The sequence below is a fragment of the Lissotriton vulgaris genome, chromosome 4_1, assembly GCF_964263255.1.
Source record: "Lissotriton vulgaris chromosome 4_1, aLisVul1.2, whole genome shotgun sequence".
Taxonomy (NCBI): domain Eukaryota; kingdom Metazoa; phylum Chordata; class Amphibia; order Caudata; family Salamandridae; genus Lissotriton; species Lissotriton vulgaris.
The window spans coordinates 1,633,058,663-1,633,078,188 of NC_141691.1; positions in this window are offsets into that span (position 1 = coordinate 1,633,058,663).

The window sequence follows — 19,526 nt, forward strand, 5'->3', positions numbered from 1 at the left end:
CCCATCGCAAGACCTCTGCAACTCCCTCGCTTCATACTTCCACAACAAGATCGCGGACATACACAACAGCTTCAACAACCAACCAACGCACACCAAGACCGAACAACCACCCCCCACCACCACCCTCCACGCCTGGACCCCGATCAGCACCGAAGACACCATCCGCACGATGAACTCCTTCCACTCCGGATCACCGACTGACCCCTGCCCTCACCACGTCTTCAACAAGGCTGACGCTGCCATCGCACCCCACCTGCGAGACATCATCAACACATCCTTCAACACCGCCACCTTCCCTGAGAGCTGGAAGCACGCCGAACTCAGCGCTCTTCTCAAGAAACCCACAGCGGACCCCACCGAACTCAAGAATTACCGCCCCATCTCGCTCCTCCCGTTTCCAGCCAAAGTCATCGAGAAGACCGTCAACAAGCAGATGGCCGCCTTCCTCGAGACAAATGGATCCCTCGACCCCTCACAGTCCGGCTTCTGAGCCAATCACAGCACCGAGACCGCCCTCATCGCCGCCACCGATGACATCCGAGCCCTGATGGACAACGGAGAAACAGCGGCCCTCATCCTCCTAGACCTCTCCGCGGCATTCGACACTGTCTGCCACCGCACCCTAGTACAGCGCCTCAGCAACGTCGGAATCCAGGACAAGGCGCTGGAATGGATCATCTCCTTCCTCAACGGAAGAACACAGAGAGTCCGCCTACCACCGTACAAGTCAGAGGCCACCGAAGTCATCTGCGGCGTCCCTCAAGGATCCTCTCTGAGCCCCACCCTCTTCAACGTCTACATGAGCCCCCTCGCGGCCATCGCACGCCAGCACAACCTCAACATAATCTCCTACGCCAACGACACCCAGCTGATCCTCTCCCTGACCAACGACCCCGCCGCCGCCAGAGCCAACCTGCACGAAGGGATGAAAGAGGTAGCCGAGTGGATGACGACCAGCCGCCTGAAACTGAACTCGGACAAGACGGAGGTCCTCATCCTGGGCTCCTCACCCTCCGCCTGGGACGATTCCTGGTGGCCTCCCGCCCTGGGCACCGCACCCAAACCGACAGACCATGCACGCAACCTGGGCTTCATCCTGGACTCCTCCCTCTCCATGACCAGGCAAGTCAACAACGTCTCCTCGGCATGCTTCAACATCCTACGCATGCTACGGAAGATCTTCTGGTGGATCCCCACCGAGACCAGGAAGACCGTCACCCAGGCCCTCGTCACCAGCCGACTGGACTACGGCAATGCCCTCTACACCGGTACCACCGCCAAGCTCAAGAAGAGACTCCAGCGGATCCAGAACGCCTCAGCCAGACTCATCCTCGACATCCCACGAACCAGCCACATCTCCGGACATCTGAGAGACCTTCACTGGCTCCCCGTTAACAAAAGAATCACCTTCCGCCTCCTCACCCACGCACACAAAGCCCTACACGACCAAGGCCCGAGCTACCTCAACAGCCGAGTCAACTTCTACGCTCCCAAACGCCACCTCTGATCAGCCAACCACGCCCTCGCCGCCGTCCCCCGCATCCGAAGAGCGACTACAGGAGGAAGGTCCTTCTCCTACCTGGCCGCCAAGACCTGGAATTCCCTCCCGACCGACCTGCGCCTGACCCAAGACCACCTCTCCTTCAGGAAGAAGTTGAAGACCTGGCTGTTCGAGCAGTAGCGCCCCCCCCCCAGCGCCTTGAGACCCTACGGGTATGTAGCGCGCTTTATAAGTGTCACTGATTGATTGATTGACCCCTGACCATGCCCCTTTTCCCCTTCTGTTCCCTCCCCGCTCCCGCCCCCCAGCTGCCCCGCCCACCCGCGCACTTCGCCTTATATGGCGACCGTGCGAACGCGCAGCAGTCACGCGCAGCGGGCGCGCCGATTGTGCGCCAAAGGCGCGCCAAAGGTAAGCCCGTCTGCGCCCGTCCGCGCCTGGACCAAGCCCAGTGCCAGGACCCCTGGACCTCAAAGACCCCGACCGACCCGCCGGACGTACTCAGCCGCCACCCTCAGCGCACTCAACACCGGCCGACGCCCAGAGTGCCACCAAGCCACACCACGACGCACCCACGGACCCTTCAGCTGCCACGCCTGCAAATTCACCTGCATCCGGACCTGCCTCGCACCAACACCCGCCAAGTCGAACACCAGCAGCACCCACCTCAAGTGCATCCTACTCAACACCCGCTCCGTCCACAGACACGCCATCGAACTCTGGAACGTCCTAAACACCACTGCCCCTGACGTTGCCTTCCTCACAGAGACCTGGATGAACGCCTCTTCAGCTCCCGACATCGCCATCGCTATCCCAGAGGGCTACAAGATCGTCCGGAGGGACCGCAACGCCAACCAGATGGGAGGAGGCATCGCCATCATCCACAGGAACACCATCCGTCTCACGACCAGCACCGACAACACCCTGACCACCGCCGAACACCTGCATTTCCAGATTCACACCGACCCGAACACCACCCTCAGAGGCACCCTGATCTACCGACCTCCAGGACCACGCACCCAATTCAGCGAGGACATCGCCGACTTCGTCAGCCCGCATGCCCTCCCCTCCGCCGACTACATCCTCCTGGGGGACCTCAACTTCCACCTGGAGAACAACAACGACCGCAACACCAGCACCCTGCTCGACAACCTCGCCAATCTTGGACTCAAGCAGCTGGTGTCCACCCCCACCCACCTCGCCGGACACACACTCGACGCAGTCTTCTCTTCCAGCACAGACATCGACTTCAGCCACGCCACAGAGCTTCAATGGACGGACCACAGCTGCGTCCACTTCACCTTCAAGAGGACGACGACCCACCACCACCAGCATCAGGCCGCCCGCAGAAGCTGGAACAAGATCACAGCAGACCAGCTTGCCGCTTCCCTGAGCCAGCACCCTCCCGCCAGCTCAGCGAACCCCAGCTAGGCCGCCGACAACCTCACGAAGTGGATCAGCAACTGCGCGGACGAACTCGCCCCGCTGAGGACCCCGCCCAGCAGATCCGGCAGCAAGAAAGCCCAGTGGTTCACCGACGAACTCAAGAGCTCCAAGAAGAACTGCAGAGCCCTCGAGAAAGTCTGGAGAAGGGAACCTACACCGGACAACAGGACCACCTTCAAGCTGGCCACCCGGAAGCACCACCAGCTGATCCGCGCCGCCAAGAAAACTGCTTTCAAGGACCGGCTGGACAACAACGCACACAACTGCAAGGAACTCTTCAACATCGTGAAAGAGCTATCCAACCCCAGCGCAGGAAACAACGACATCACCCCATCGCAAGACCTCTGCAACTCCCTCGCTTCATACTTCCACAACAAGATCGCGGACATACACAACAGCTTCAACAACCAACCAACGCACACCAAGACCGAACAACCACCCCCCACCACCACCCTCCACGCCTGGAACCCGATCAGCACCGAAGACACCATCCGCACGATGAACTCCTTCCACTCCGGATCACCGACTGACCCCTGCCCTCACCACGTCTTCAACAAGGCTGACGCTGCCATCGCACCCCACCTGCGAGACATCATCAACACATCCTTCAACACCGCCACCTTCCCTGAGAGCTGGAAGCACGCCGAACTCAGCGCTCTTCTCAAGAAACCCACAGCGGACCCCACCGAACTCAAGAATTACCGCCCCATCTCGCTCCTCCCGTTTCCAGCCAAAGTCATCGAGAAGACCGTCAACAAGCAGATGGCCGCCTTCCTCGAGACAAATGGATCCCTCGACCCCTCACAGTCCGGCTTCTGAGCCAATCACAGCACCGAGACCGCCCTCATCGCCGCCACCGATGACATCCGAGCCCTGATGGACAACGGAGAAACAGCGGCCCTCATCCTCCTAGACCTCTCCGCGGCATTCGACACTGTCTGCCACCGCACCCTAGTACAGCGCCTCAGCAACGTCGGAATCCAGGACAAGGCGCTGGAATGGATCATCTCCTTCCTCAACGGAAGAACACAGAGAGTCCGCCTACCACCGTACAAGTCAGAGGCCACCGAAGTCATCTGCGGCGTCCCTCAAGGATCCTCTCTGAGCCCCACCCTCTTCAACGTCTACATGAGCCCCCTCGCGGCCATCGCACGCCAGCACAACCTCAACATAATCTCCTACGCCAACGACACCCAGCTGATCCTCTCCCTGACCAACGACCCCGCCGCCGCCAGAGCCAACCTGCACGAAGGGATGAAAGAGGTAGCCGAGTGGATGACGACCAGCCGCCTGAAACTGAACTCGGACAAGACGGAGGTCCTCATCCTGGGCTCCTCACCCTCCGCCTGGGACGATTCCTGGTGGCCTCCCGCCCTGGGCACCGCACCCAAACCGACAGACCATGCACGCAACCTGGGCTTCATCCTGGACTCCTCCCTCTCCATGACCAGGCAAGTCAACAACGTCTCCTCGGCATGCTTCAACATCCTACGCATGCTACGGAAGATCTTCTGGTGGATCCCCACCGAGACCAGGAAGACCGTCACCCAGGCCCTCGTCACCAGCCGACTGGACTACGGCAATGCCCTCTACACCGGTACCACCGCCAAGCTCAAGAAGAGACTCCAGCGGATCCAGAACGCCTCAGCCAGACTCATCCTCGACATCCCACGAACCAGCCACATCTCCGGACATCTGAGAGACCTTCACTGGCTCCCCGTCAACAAAAGAATCACCTTCCGCCTCCTCACCCACGCACACAAAGCCCTACACGACCAAGGCCCGAGCTACCTCAACAGCCGAGTCAACTTCTACGCTCCCAAACGCCACCTCCGATCAGCCAACCACGCCCTCGCCGCCGTCCCCCGCATCCGAAGAGCGACTACAGGAGGAAGGTCCTTCTCCTACCTGGCCGCCAAGACCTGGAACTCCCTCCCGACCGACCTGCGCCTGACCCAAGACCACCTCTCCTTCAGGAAGAAGCTGAAGACCTGGCTGTTCGAGCAGTAGCGGCACCCCACCCCCCACCCCCAGCGCCTTGATACTCTACGGGTATGTAGCGCGCTCTATAAATGTCATTGATTGATTGATTGATTGCCTGTGACAGATACGATTAGTTCTTCAATTATACTCAAAGTAATATCCAAAATCTCCTGATTATGAGGCTCAATAAACGGCCTGTAGTTTGAATAACAGAAGATTTGATAAGCATAGACTATACTGGCTCTTTTTTAATATCGTTAGACTTTTAAGCTTTTGTTTATACAGGAACTGCAGGAAGTGCGCAAATTACCCACTGCCATTCACGAGTAATAGTTACCAAGAAGGCTCAATAAAGGGCCTGCACTTTGAATTTGTATTACAAGAAGGACAATTGACTACTCAAGCCAAGAAAGGCAGCAAGTGTGCAAATTTCCCATTGCTTTCGGCCGGGGTAGTAGGTACATCAAAAAGGCTTGATAAAGGGCCTTGAGTTTGAATCAGATTATGAAATTGAAGAATAGTTGATAACCACAGCGAAGAAAAGCAGCAAGTAGGTTTGTGTATGTGTGGACGATATGTTGATTGAGTGGAAGATGAATAAGGTGAAAAATAAGAATTGCTGAAGATGTGCAAGCTAACCATTTCCTTGTAAGGGAAGTGGGTGCTTTAGTTTTCCAGTCCATTACACCGAAGGGGTGTTAGATTCTGCAGTGGGAGCCTGAGAAATGGGTACCATATATAAGGAGGCAAGCTAGTGCAGAAAGTGCACACACTGTGCGGTAGAAAGGACGCAAAAAAGGACGCAAGTGTGCAAATTAGCCACTGCTATGCTTGGGTAGTAGTTAACAAGCAGGGTCAATGAAGGGCTTGTAGTTTGAATTTCAATTTCAAGAAGAATAATTGATAACTTTAGTGAAGAAAGGCTGCAAATGTGGAAACTTCTACAACAAAAAGGTTTAATAAAGGGCCTTGACTTTGAATCAGAATATGAAATTGAGGAATAATTGATAATCCCAGCGAAGAAAGGAAGCAAGTGTGCATCTAAAGCAACAAAGTTCTGTGGAGTGTGTGATGATGTGTGGTGCAAGCAGCACGGATTGGTAGGAAACTCTTTAAAATCCAGTTTTCGAATAAATATTGGTTGTCTATTCACAGAAGTAAGTTGAAGTATATTTTCAAAAAGTATGATGTATTTTTTTCTAAATAAGTCATCTCTTTCAATATGGTGACATGGTGATGATTTGTGGTGCACTGAGTTAGTAATACCTTTGGCGCTGAGCTTGAATGTCCCCTGTGATGATGTGTGGTCGGGGTGAGGTACAGTAATTGAAGTAATGTCTTTTGATGATTTCATTCTGCATCAATTCTATTTAAAAGGGACAGTGTGTCTCACTGTGACATAAAAGTGTTCACTCTTGTTTGTGATTATTTATGGTGCGCTGAGTAAGTAATATCTTTGGCGGTGAGCTTGTATGTTCCCTGTGCAGTGTGGATTGAAGGCAGTTGTTAACAGACATAGATGAATGTATTTTGTCACTTATTTAAACAAAATGTGAAACACATATAGTAGAATTTTGTCTGCATTAAATGAATGAAGGTTGAATTTCCTAGAGTTCAAAGTTTATGAAAATGTGAGGATATTGTGCAATGGTCTGTGTTTTAAGTAAATCATGATTGTATTGAATGTTTTCTGTAGTGCTTGCGCTCTTGGTATCTAGTTGTGAACTCTACTGAGTGTAGAATTGATTGAAGGCAGTTCTCAGCACTCATAGTGAAGAGAAATTTACATGGAAAAGTGAAATGAAGTTTTGAAGCCTGCTGTCTGTAATGTAGATCGAAAGTACTAATTGATAGAAACATTGATGAATGGTAATTTGTACAGTTAACAGAATCTTTGGACAGAGTAGAATTGTATCTGCGTTAAGGAAAACAAAGTTGAATGTAATGCTGTTCTTAATGTAGAAGTAAAGCTACATTGAAGGTCTGAATGCAGCTGTCCGCAGTGTAGATTGAAGGCAGTTGTTGACACAAAGATTGATGAATGCTATTTTGTACAGTTAACAGAATGTGAGGACACAGTATAATTGTCTCTGCCTTAAGGAAAGGAAGGCCAAATGCAATGTTGTCCTTTATGTAGAAGGAAAGCTGATTTGAAGTTGTGAACCCAGCTGTCTGGAGTGTAGATTGAAGGTAGTTGTTGACAGAAAGTTCTGTCAATGCAAGTTGTCCAAGTTAAGAGTATCTGTGGACGTAGTATAATTGTGTCTGTCTTAAGAAAAGTAAAGCTCAATACAATGGTGTCTCTAATGTAGAAGGAAAGCTAAATTGAAGTTGTGAATCCGGCTGTCCGCATTGTAGATTGAAGGCAGTTGTTGAGACAAAGATCGAAGAATGCTATTCAGTCACAGATAACAGAATCTAAGGACACAGTATATTTTTCTCTGCCTTAGGGAAAGCGAGAAAGAATACAATGCTGTCCTCAATGTAGAAGGAAAGCTGAATTCAAGTTGTAAACCCAGCTGTCCGCAGTGCAGATTGAAGGTAGTTGTTGACAGAAAGATCTGTCAATTCAAGTTGTACAAGATAACAGTATCTGTGGACCCAGTATAATTGTGTCTGTCTTAAGGAAAGTAAAGCTCAATACAATGGTGTCCTTAATGTAGAAGTAAAGCTGAATTAAAGTTGTGAACCCAGCTGTCTGCAGTGTAGATTGAGGGCAGTTGTTGACACAAAGATTGATGAAAGCTATTTTGTCACTGTTTGCATAACCTTAGAACACAGTATAATTGTCTATGCCTGAAGGAAAGCAAGGCTGAATACAATGCTGTCCCTAATGTAGAAGGAAAGCTGAATTGAATTTGTGAAACCAGCTGTCTGCAGTGTAGATTGAAGGTAGTTGTTGACAGAAAGATCTGTCAAGGCAAATTCTGAAAGTTAACAGTATCTGTGGATGCAGAACGATTGTGTCTGTCTTATGGAAAGTAAAGCTCAATACAATGGTGTCCTTAATGTAGAAGGAAAGCTGAATTCAAGTTGTGAACCCAGCTGTCTGCAGTGTAGATTGAAGGCAGTTGTTGACACAAAGATCGATGAAATCTATTTTGTGACTGTTTGCATAACCTGAGGACACAGAATAAATGTCTCTGCCTTAAGGAAAGCAAGGCTGAATATAATGCTGTCCTTAATGTAGATAGAAAGCTGAATTGAAGTTGTGAAACCAGCTGTCCACAGTGTAGATTGAAGGTAGAAGTTGACAGAAAGATCTGTCAATACAAGTTGTACAAGATAACAGTATCTGTGGACGCAGTATAATTGTGTCTGTCTTAAGGAAAGTAAAGCTCAATACAAAGGTGTCGTTAATGTAGAATGAAAGCTGAATTAAAGTTGTGAACCCAGCTGTCTGCAGTGTAGATTGAAGGCAGTTGTTGACACAAAAAAATTGAAAAGTAAAAACAACAAAAAAAAACAGTTCTTTTCAGACCTACCTTCACTGGTCAAAGAAAGAACTATATTTCTATGTTAGTGTGTATAAGTTTGTCAGAATGAATGTGTAGTTTATAAATGAATGATTGATTCTATTACTAGTGTATGGAGAATGTGAAAGTGCAGAACTATAAGGAAGTGCTACAGCATAAATCTATAAGGTGTTTACCTATAGTATACTGTAGTATGTCTGAACCACTTGAATGTATTTTATGTACATAAATATGTTACAAGTCAGTGGTTCAATTTGCGCTGCTGGTGAAACTGTGTGGGTGAATTTGTATGTGTTAGGGGCAGATTTACAATCCCCTTGTGCCTCTTTTACACAGCCGTTGCATCACTTTTGTGACACAGCAGTGGTGCAATGATGTGCCATGGTGTGTTATATTAGGAATGTGATGCATCTGGAGAGTGCATTACATTGTAAAGCCCTGCGCCAGAAGGAAGCTTTACTGTGCAGGAGGGGGTGCAGCAACGCCTCCTAAAAGTGACTGAGTGAAATGTATAACATTTCATTCAGTTACGTGTGATTTTATGCTGCGTCAAAACCTTGCATATGCTTAAAGCAGGTGTAAGGATTGATACAGCATAGTGAGCATACGGCCGAGAGCTTTGCTGGAGTTGTGTTATGGTTGCAATCGAAGTCAAGCAATAATTAATCCCAAAAATATTTTGCAATTTAGTTTTGTTAGTATTTCATCATAAGAATATGAAATATATTCAAAAAAATATAAAATTAGTATAAAAAGAAAGACATAATAATTAATACATTTCTAAATTATTATTTACAAAACCTTTGAAATTCACTGAAAAAGCCATAGGTTTCAGGTACGTTATAGTTAGGAATTCGTTTTTAAAAAACCTTAGAAATTCACTGAAAAAATCATAGGTTTCAGCCACATTATAGTTAGGAATTAGCATATAAAAAATCTTTGAAATTCACTGAAAGAACTATAGGTTTCAGCCATGTTATAGTTAGGAATTAGCATTTAAAAAACCTTAGAAATTCACTGAAAAAACCATAGGTTTCATCCATGTTATAGTTAGCTGGACATTTCTCTCATACAAAACCATTGAAATTCCTCCGTTATAGTTAGTTCAGCTAATTATAACTCGTGCACCCGCAATGCACTGCTGATGATGTCACATATTACATCACTCATGACATGGTCAGTAACATCACTCATGACATCACCGGTGACATCTCAAATGACATCACTGATGACATCACTGATGACATCATACTTGTGAAAGAGTGGGAGACCACCTCTCAGCGTAATATAACCTTTGATACACTCATTGAAAAATAGAAACAAAAAATTTCAAAACAATGGAGATACCAATACCAGTTACAACAACCTGTTCAGTAATCTCAACATCTAAATACACATCCACTCATTCACCAACAGTTCTATATAGTCAGACATACATGTACTCACTCATTATATGTACTCATACACCTATACATCCTGTTACACATAATACTCATCCATAGAGTTACTCACACACATACTCACTCATGCAAATAAACTATCAAACATCCATTTACTTGCATATATAGCGATACACACACCTCTACACTTACTTCTACAGAAACAATCTCTTAAACAATCACTTATAGAAACACATACTTATTTATATAGGAACTCTTCCAATCTGTCACACTTTCGCATGTACTCACTTATATACATCAATACTCACATATACTAGTTTAAAACATACGTAGATACTCAAAAAGATACTGTTGAGACAGTTGTTCACTCACTAACAAACCCATACACACACTCATCCATTGATACAGTCCTGCACACATGCTGTCTTCAAAATACATACAGTGAGTCAGTTATTCATGCATCTATGCGCTAAGTAATACCACCCACTAAACCATACAGCCACTCATACTGATACTCAAAAATCAACTAATAGCCCATATAGAAACTCATGTAGCTACTCACCAACTCATGCAGCCACTTATACACAAAGTGAGACACTGATACAGATATTTATATATTTAAACATTACTCGCTAATACATATATTCAGTAAGATACACTTAATAAGTCAGTTATACAATCAATTTAACAAAAAAAACTATCCATTTAGACAGTTATTTACCCATTTATTCTTCCATCGACCTTTAGATATACATATAAAAAATATTTATTTTTCAGAAAGAGACACATTCACTGGATGATTTCATCAGTGATATCATCAGTGATGTCATTTGAGATGTCATCAGTGATGTTATGAGTGATGTCACTGACCATGTCATGAGTGATGTAATATGTGACATCATCAGCAGTGTATTGCGGGCGCACAAGTTATAGTTAGCTGAACTAACTTTAATGGAGGAATTTCAATGGTTTTGTATGAGAGAAATGTCCAGTTAACTATAACATGGATGAAACCTATGGTTTTTTCAGTGAATATATATATATATATATATATATATATATATATATATATATATATATATATATACATTATTTTTACACACTAATGCAACAAAAAATAAAAAATATAAAAATAAAATAAACATCAATCAAATGCATACAAAATAGCACTTACAAAAGATATATACAACAATATTTTTTTAATTCATATTTTTTACAATGACATTAAAAGCAACACATAAAACAATATTCCTCATTTGGATAATTCTTTCGATGATATTTTTGACATCCTGATATTCTTGACACAAAATTTTTGATAGTTTGGCCAAACATCCTACCGCTTTCAGCAGGCAACTTCCACCTTCGGTCTCATGATGACTTGCGGAAATCTGACCCCAAATAAAAGTGATTGAATCAAAAGTAATTAGTGTGGATGGTCAGGCATTGAAAATATATGGCCTGTCTGGCAGAAAATTACCCACCTATATTCAAATTGGTCATGGCATAACACTATTATTTTTAGAATTGGCACGCATGCGAGAAGCCAGAGTTTCATGTACATGTTGTATCTGACAGTCTAGTGAGGTTCTTCGGGTTCCGACTTCGTCTCGTAATTAGCCGCCATTTTGTGTCTCGTTTCCATTTTGTGTTGCCCTCACTCTGGCAGCACGGCGAATGGAGTGTTTTTGCTTTTCCTAGCTGCTACGTGTCTCTTCTGTTAAAAAGTAACCCCCTGCCCTTGTTTACGAAACCGATGTCAGGGTCTGGCCGAGTTCACTAATCCATGTTGATGGATCCCTGTCTTGACTGACTATTTGGCTTCTCCTATTCTTTCCTTACATTATCTTATACGACTGACCTTCGCTATTCTCTCCTTGTATTCTCTTGTTACACAACTATCCTTTGAGGTGCACAAATACGTCCGGCCACCTGCAAATTGGATTGTCGGCACTAGCACTGATTAATTTGTGGAGAGGGGTGACACACAGGGTTTGAAAGAGGGGCGTATTTGGGACATCTGATAGTTTGTTTTCCAACTTTTCCTATTGGTTTGCTTTGTATGTACTGGGAGTATACGTTGTAAATATGTGTGCTATAAAAGATTTTGCGCCACGGACTAAAGTGGCAGTCGCCTAAGAATATACACTGTACTTCTGGGCCAACTGTCTTTAGCTGCAGCTAATAAACCTGGTTTTCTACACCCAACAGAGTGTCTTGTGTCTCTGTTCGACAAGGCAGGTGAACTCTGGGATTTTTGGCGTGCCCTGCGGCGCCAGGCGCATAAGGCCCAGTTCTCCACTAGATCCAAGTTCAAGAGGTCAGGAACGGCATATTGGAACAGTTGTGTAATAAACTTATGGAGGTCAATCCCTTCTTTCCCCTCGTGAATTCCCAGGACCATTAGATTATGACAGTGTTGGTGATTCTCCAATCCCTCAAGTTTAGAGTGCATCTATGAGAGCTGACCTCAATATTTTCTGACTGCCTTAGGTGTAACCATTGCAACTTCTTCCATGTCTGTAACTTTCTGCTGAAGCTGTGACAGCTTGGAGGTAAAGGTAGTCACCTTCTCTATTATTACTGACATTGTTTGCTGCCACTGTATATTGTACGTAATGACCTGGGCCTAGTGCTGCATAGCCTAAGATAGATAAGCCTGTATTTGTTGAACAATACTGACAAGAGAGGGCTTAGAAATGTCAGTAACCATGATAAAAGAAGCAAGTAGCATTGGTAATAGGTTGAATCAATTGCTCATGACAAATTGCATCATGAGTTGAAAGATAACCAGGGTTGGTTTGGGCCACTGTAGTATCTTGCATTTCTTGTCGATCAGTACTGCTTGAATTAACTGCCAAACCGTGCCTCTCGGATTGGCCAGTACCCAATGTGCTACCACATACAGAAAAATCTTTGCTCTTTGTCATGTCTGCTGGACTTGCCAGCTAGAGTTACTTAGGAAGCATTGGACAGATGAGAAGTAGAGAATTACTTCTTTTTGATAATACCCACTACCACATCATATTCTTCTTAGGTTGTACTTCCAGCAACTTGCTATTAGCTGCTGCGGAGTCAGGCATCGGTTTGTCTGTGAAAATGGTATTGATTGCAAAGCCGTACTTTCCTGTCTGCCTTGCTCATTTGTATAAGTGAAGCACATTAATATCACAAGCAAACCCCTGACTGTAATCTCCAAAACCATGCTCATTCTTCCCAGCTTCTGATACTGCTTGCATAGCATGCAAAGAAAACTCAGGCCGATTTAATGAAGTTAGTGCTTTTTCATCAGACTGAGCAGTCACAGAAACCACAGAGTCAGTGATGCATGGCAGATAATTGGTAAGCAGAGATCCAACTAAAGTACCAGTGACAATATTGTTACCTTGACAGTTGTGATCTCAACTGTCTCCCTCAGACACTGAAAGTATGTAGCGAGCAAGCATGGGGAGAGGTGCTGATCCGAGCAATCCAACCTTGTTGACTTTAACAGCCTCAATTAATGATCCGGCAACTGGCAACATAGAATGGGAGGAAGAGCCGTCCTTGAGATGCCTTGTGGCTGAGTAGCAATTCCTGCCTGCACTGAAAACAATTTCAAGATCGAACACCCAAGTTATGACGATGACCGCTGCTCAGCACTCTCAGTGGAACTGGCAGTACTAGTGTGAACTGGTGTCCTCCATTTCTCCCATAAGATATGCCTGTCCTTGATGGTGCCATGCTGATAACTTGAATCAGTTAGAGTAGATAGACCTACCAGGGCCCTTTTTCAGTGCCCAGGGAACCATGGCCAAGAAGCAGCCTCACTAAAACAAGAGAGAGGTGTCCTACTCTGCAAAGGGACAGGACACCAACTTGACACAATGTCAATTTTTTTTAACCCTTTGGGAAACAATAATCGCACACCAAATTTTCACTCTTCATTCAAACCTCAGGAGCCTATCACAATAGCCAATCGTTTAAATATATACATGTTTATTCATTAATTCTTCAAAATTCATTATAACACAATTAAAAATGTATAAAATAGAGCAATCCGCTCTAATTTTCAAAAACAATACCACAACAATGCATTCAAGGTTATTGTACGGTAGCTTACACAAAGAAGTATGTATTGAAAACAAAGTGCACATTAATTATGAAAATCAACATTGACATTCCATCATAGATCCTAGATCACAATTGAGGATGGGAATTTAGAGCTAATCTGGAGCTATATTATATATAAAGAAGGTGTTACTAAAGAGTATTCATAGAGGCATGATAATAAACATTTGATCTTGTTTCTAGATGATCCACTACAACCTCTGTAGATGCCAACATATGGCAGAGTGAAGAGTCTGAGCAGTATATGCTGTGTCTCCGCGAGCTCTCTCGTTCCATTATCTTTCCAAAGCTGTACTTCCCTTTAGAAATGAAGTAGTCCAGGACTGTTCATTGTGGCCACTCGATTCAAAATTCAGATTAGTGCATTCTGTCATTCAGTTTACTATGCATGCCATGCAGGTTGGGGTAATCCTGACATTCTCGTTTTGCCCCAAGGGGAGTTGAGGGTTAGCTCCTGTACCCCAGAACATGGAGGCAAGCAAGTTTATAGGCTTCCCATTTTCTGAGATACACATGTATCCAAGACAAGGGATTACTGGTGTGCTTGCAGCCGTTGGACCCAGCGGCGGCAGGCTCAGGTAAGCGTGGTGGGTGGTGAGGAGGGGCAGTGCTCGACAGACAACATAATATGTATTATTTATTAATTTATTTATACCTATTACGTGGTCTGTCAGCTTCATCCCTCCCACCCCGCCCCGCCCCGCACTGCCCCAACACATCACCTCGCTTAACTGAGCCAGCCCTCGCTGCCTGGACCCCGTGGAATCTTTTTGGGTTTCCAAGACCTAGGTAGATCTGCAATTTGTGCCAGAAAGCCTGGCCAGTTAACCAGGTGGAACATGACTGTCATGCTGAAACCAACCACAACCTGCATCATCCAACCGTGGCCTAGTTGTCCTGGAATACACGTCAATTAGAGAATTTGGCTCTGATGGAGCATTTTGGGTAGTGGACTCTTCTTTTAGTTCACTATAACTGCTTAATGATCTGAGGTTGAAAACACCCAATGTCGGTTACACTGCCTGAAAAATACTGACTCAATAATATTTTGTGCCTTCATGAACATGCTTCTCTGAGTTGCATAATTTAATACTGACATAAGTTTACCCTCAGTGCCAAAAATGGGATTAAAAAAAACGAATTGCATTTTACAGAAATAAACCGAGGCGTGGCTTCGCATATTTTATATTCAACGTCTCACTGCTAATTAGAGAAAATTGCTATAATGGTAACATGTGCAACATATGTACAAACATCTATGCACCTTCATTGAATAGTGTTATTATAGAATGATTCAATTTCACTAGTTCATGTTATGTAGGAAATCTGGACAACTTTTCAAAAATAGAAAAGCTTGAAACTGAGAGGTAGATGTAAAAGAACTGCAGCTAACTAACACTTATGCTAGTTAGCTGCAGTTTTCTTAACTCGGCCTATCATCAAAAACTATCACCCTGGTAGCGATGTATTTACAATACGTCACTAGATGGTGTTAATTTCAGGTAGTCACAGTGAAAACTGCCGCTACCACTAGCGTGAAGGCAATAGAAATTCTGACATTAGCAGGCAAAAACTGACAAAAGGCCCATTAGCAGCAAAAAACTCACGTTAGTCAGCCCAGCATGACTTTTTTGCCTCTAGAGGCAAAAATAACCTGTAAGTCCACTTCCAATGAAAAATAGGAAGCAAAACTAATGGAATGCAGCAGCCAGGGCCAAGTGCAGCACATGTCAACAACCTCCCAAGCCCCCCAACAGCCAGAATGACCAGATAGAGTCCAAGGGGAAGAGGAAATTCAGGGCTACAATCATGAAAAGAGATTGCACCACGGTGTCAATGTCCAAGTGAGGAGAAGGTGGTATGCGTAGCGGAAGAGGCCCTGGTGTCTTGTCGGCCCAGGCCTAGCACCTGTGAGTGATGCACCCCCAGTGGGGGGTTATCCGCTCTGGCAGAAGAGCTTCGCCCCATTGCTTTCAAGCAGTGCAAGAACGGGGAACATAACATGACGATAACTTTCTGATTTACTCATGCTATGTTTCCTTTGCTTGCGGGAGGGTGGGTGGGGCTGCTCTACTCACAAAGTAGGGCAGGGGCAGAGGGGTATCCCCACTCAAGTGTGCAGTGACTGTTTGGTCGGCCCTCTCAGGCCGCCCAAAGCTGTCATGCACACATTCCTGTACACAATGCAGGCTCCATTACAACCTGCACAGAGAACATGCCCACCCCTCCAGCCCCAGGATGAAAGACTTGTCACAGCGCTCAAGAACAATCACAATGCTGCAGTACAGCGTTGGGATTTGCTTAGGGGAGGGTGCCTGGATGCCTGCTTCCTGTTCCTGGAAGCAGACTGAGTAGAGCAGGAGCACAGAAGATGAGGGACCCAGCCTCGAGGTAGGATTTAAACAAATATATATTTACAACCGCTGCTTCCCCCCTGTGTCAGCTGCAGTGTCCTTTCCCACATTTCCCGTCTCCCAGCTGTCCAGTGCCCCCCACACTACTACATAATGGCGGCTGCTGTGCGGCCACTGTGCAGCCATGCTTAGCGGGTGTACCACTGGTGCCCCAAAGGCAAGCCCATCTGCGTCCGTCCTCCCCTGGACCTCGTCCAGCTCCAACAATAGACGTCACATTGCCTGCCATCTAGCAACACTGTAGAATTTTCTTGCACCCTGTGCCTGTCGAAACTGCAAATGCATCTTCTGCCATAGCATCAGCACGCCAGCGCCTCTTGCTGTCCAGCCGACCAATGATGCAACCGACAAGATCAACTGCATCCTCCTCAAAGTGTGGTCCCTCCACAAACACGCAACAGAAATCTGGGATCTCCTCAATGAAACCTCTTCAGACATTGCCTTTTTTACTGAAACCTGGACCAACCTCTGCTCCGGACCGGATATTGCCATCACCGTCCACGATTGCTACAAATGTACCCACACGGACAAGACCGAGTGGCCAGGAGGAGGCATTGCCATTGTCTGGAAAAGCATACTTCGACTGACCAGGTACTCTAGTGACCTGACGGTGACAATGGAACACCTCCACTTTCCAATCCGGACCAACCCCAACACCACTTTGCGTGGCACACTCATCTACAGGCCCCCTGGGCCGCAAACCCCCATTCACTGATACCATTGTAGACCTCATTACAAACCAGGAACTCCCATCCGCCTACTACATCCTATTGGGAGATCTCAAGTGCCACCTGGACAACCCCAGTGACCAGAACACCTCCCCCCTCCTGGGGAACCCCGGCAACCTCGGACTCAAATAGCTAGCCACCACACCAACCCACTTCAACTACAGCTACATCACAGAACTCTCCTGTTCCGACCATCATTGTTTACATCACGCATTCACCACGCCCACCGTACACCATCACCATCACCATCATTGACACCCCCGTTGCAGCTGGATCAAAGCCGCAGAAAGGTTTACCATCAGCTCCCTCAGTACCAACACTTCGCCAATGCTTACAGACATCAACACGGCTGAGCACAACATCCACCAATGGATTTCCAACTGTTCCGACACCCTGGCACCCCTCAAGAAAAAAACACTCCAAGAAGGCCAATTGGTTCACTCCCGCCCTCCACTAGTCCAGCCCCACCTGCAGACATCTCACGGAGAGATTGAGCCACAACATCAATCAACTCTGACCAACACAGTCACCCTTGCACCATGGTGCAGGGTTGCCTGTGTTTGCACATGGCAGAAATTGTATGCCAACGTAGGAGATAAAGACAGGTGAGGCTTATTCATGAACCCCTTCTGAAAGTTTCACCCCACTGTTGCATCATTTTCTTAACGTACTTGCAGCGTGATTCTTGCACCGTGTTGCGCAATATTTGCTAAGTGATGCATCTAGGCATATGCATGACCTTGTTAAGCCCTGTGCCACATTATACCTGCTTCAGGTATGATGTATGCAGGGTGGGTGTTCCCACGCAACAAAGCCTCATAGGAGTGGCGCAGCGAAATCCATCAGATTTCACTCTAAAAATTGTGGGACGCCACTGCGTCAGTACCTTACCCCTGCCTCATGACGCAGTGCCACAGAGATAGGCTCGCCCCAGGCATTGCTGGAGTTGCGTCATGCTTGTGACACAACTGTAGCATTGCGTGACTTTAGTGCTGACAGATATATCCAGGCATATCTGTCATTAATTTCAACATGGAGCACCTTACAGTAAATACAGTCGCCAGAAGAGCATAGTAAAAAGTGTTGCAATGCTGTTTTGTCGCAGCGATGCAACACTTTTCATGAATGAGGCCCAGGAAAGTTCCATCTCTGATTGATTGTGCGCATTCCTGCCCTGCGGTTTTGTTGCAGGGCAGCGCAGCAAGATTCCTTGCAGGGCTGTACAGCACCAAAACTTTCTGAAATGAGGCCCCAAGTGTTCACACCATTTTTAAATCCAGCTATTTTATGGTCTTAAAAAAATTCCACTAACTGGAGCTAGAGGCTGTTTTTTTACTTATGCACCATACAAAGAATTCCTTGTAAATATCGCAAAGTGGCGTTAGGGAGTGTTTTTTCACGGGAACGCCTACCTTGCCTCTCATATTTGTTAAGTCCTGCTAACAGAAGTGGCGATACTAAAAATTCCCGTTTACGACAGAAAACTGCGGCTAACTGCGGTTTGCGGCAACTTGTAAATACAGCTAAAAAAAGCAGTCGTAACATCAAAAAACAGATGCTACTGTGGCGTTAACTCCTTGTACGTATGCTCCTGAATGTGTACAATAAGATGAAGTTTCAAGCGTAACGAAATGTAATGTTTAAAAATTCCTATAAGAAATATTTTGCGTTCAGGCATTGACTGTGAAATTGATGATGGACTGTTTCATATTTTATTGCATTAGTTTCAATAGTTTCCTATTCGGAAAAGGGCTTCTCATATTAGATAAGTTGTTGCTTGATTTTGAAAGGACTATAAACCATGATGTATTGTTTTATTTGTTTGGATATGGTGCCGTATTATCTTAGGTTCACAGTACTTCACATAGTAATAAACAGAAAATAGACATTCCCTTTCATAATAGTATAGATGTCCATTCCTCCTATATCAATAAATCAAATTGACTACATTGGGGATGGGTGGATTTTTGATTTTTGAGTTCGTGACAACAATGTTCAGTTCATAAACCTAGAGTTTTGGTTTCCAAACTGTCCATCCATCTTTCTCCGCTCACTTCTAGGAACTATTTAGTATGTGCAATTCCCTGCATGAAAGACTAGGAAGGAAAAATTTAATCCAAAATATTTTAAAGCCTCCTTTCTCAAGGAAACAAGTTGTGAGAATCAGTAGTTTATTTTAGCTCACATTTAAATAAAATGAGCAACATGATTACCTATTTCAAAGGCTAGCTGATCGGTATTAATATGCCTATCAAGAACAGATCTCCCATCTGTTCAAGATAAGGTGGAAAAGTGCATTCAGAAAGCCACCCTCAAAAACAACAAAAAACTGCTTCCTAGTTTGTGCTGCATAAAAAATGAGAAACCTGACCTTGCGAACTGCAGGCTAGTGGGAGTGAAAGGAAATAGCTTGATAGGACTCTTCGAAGTCGTCAGAGTACCAGGAATAGTAAGTTACTCAAACAACCACG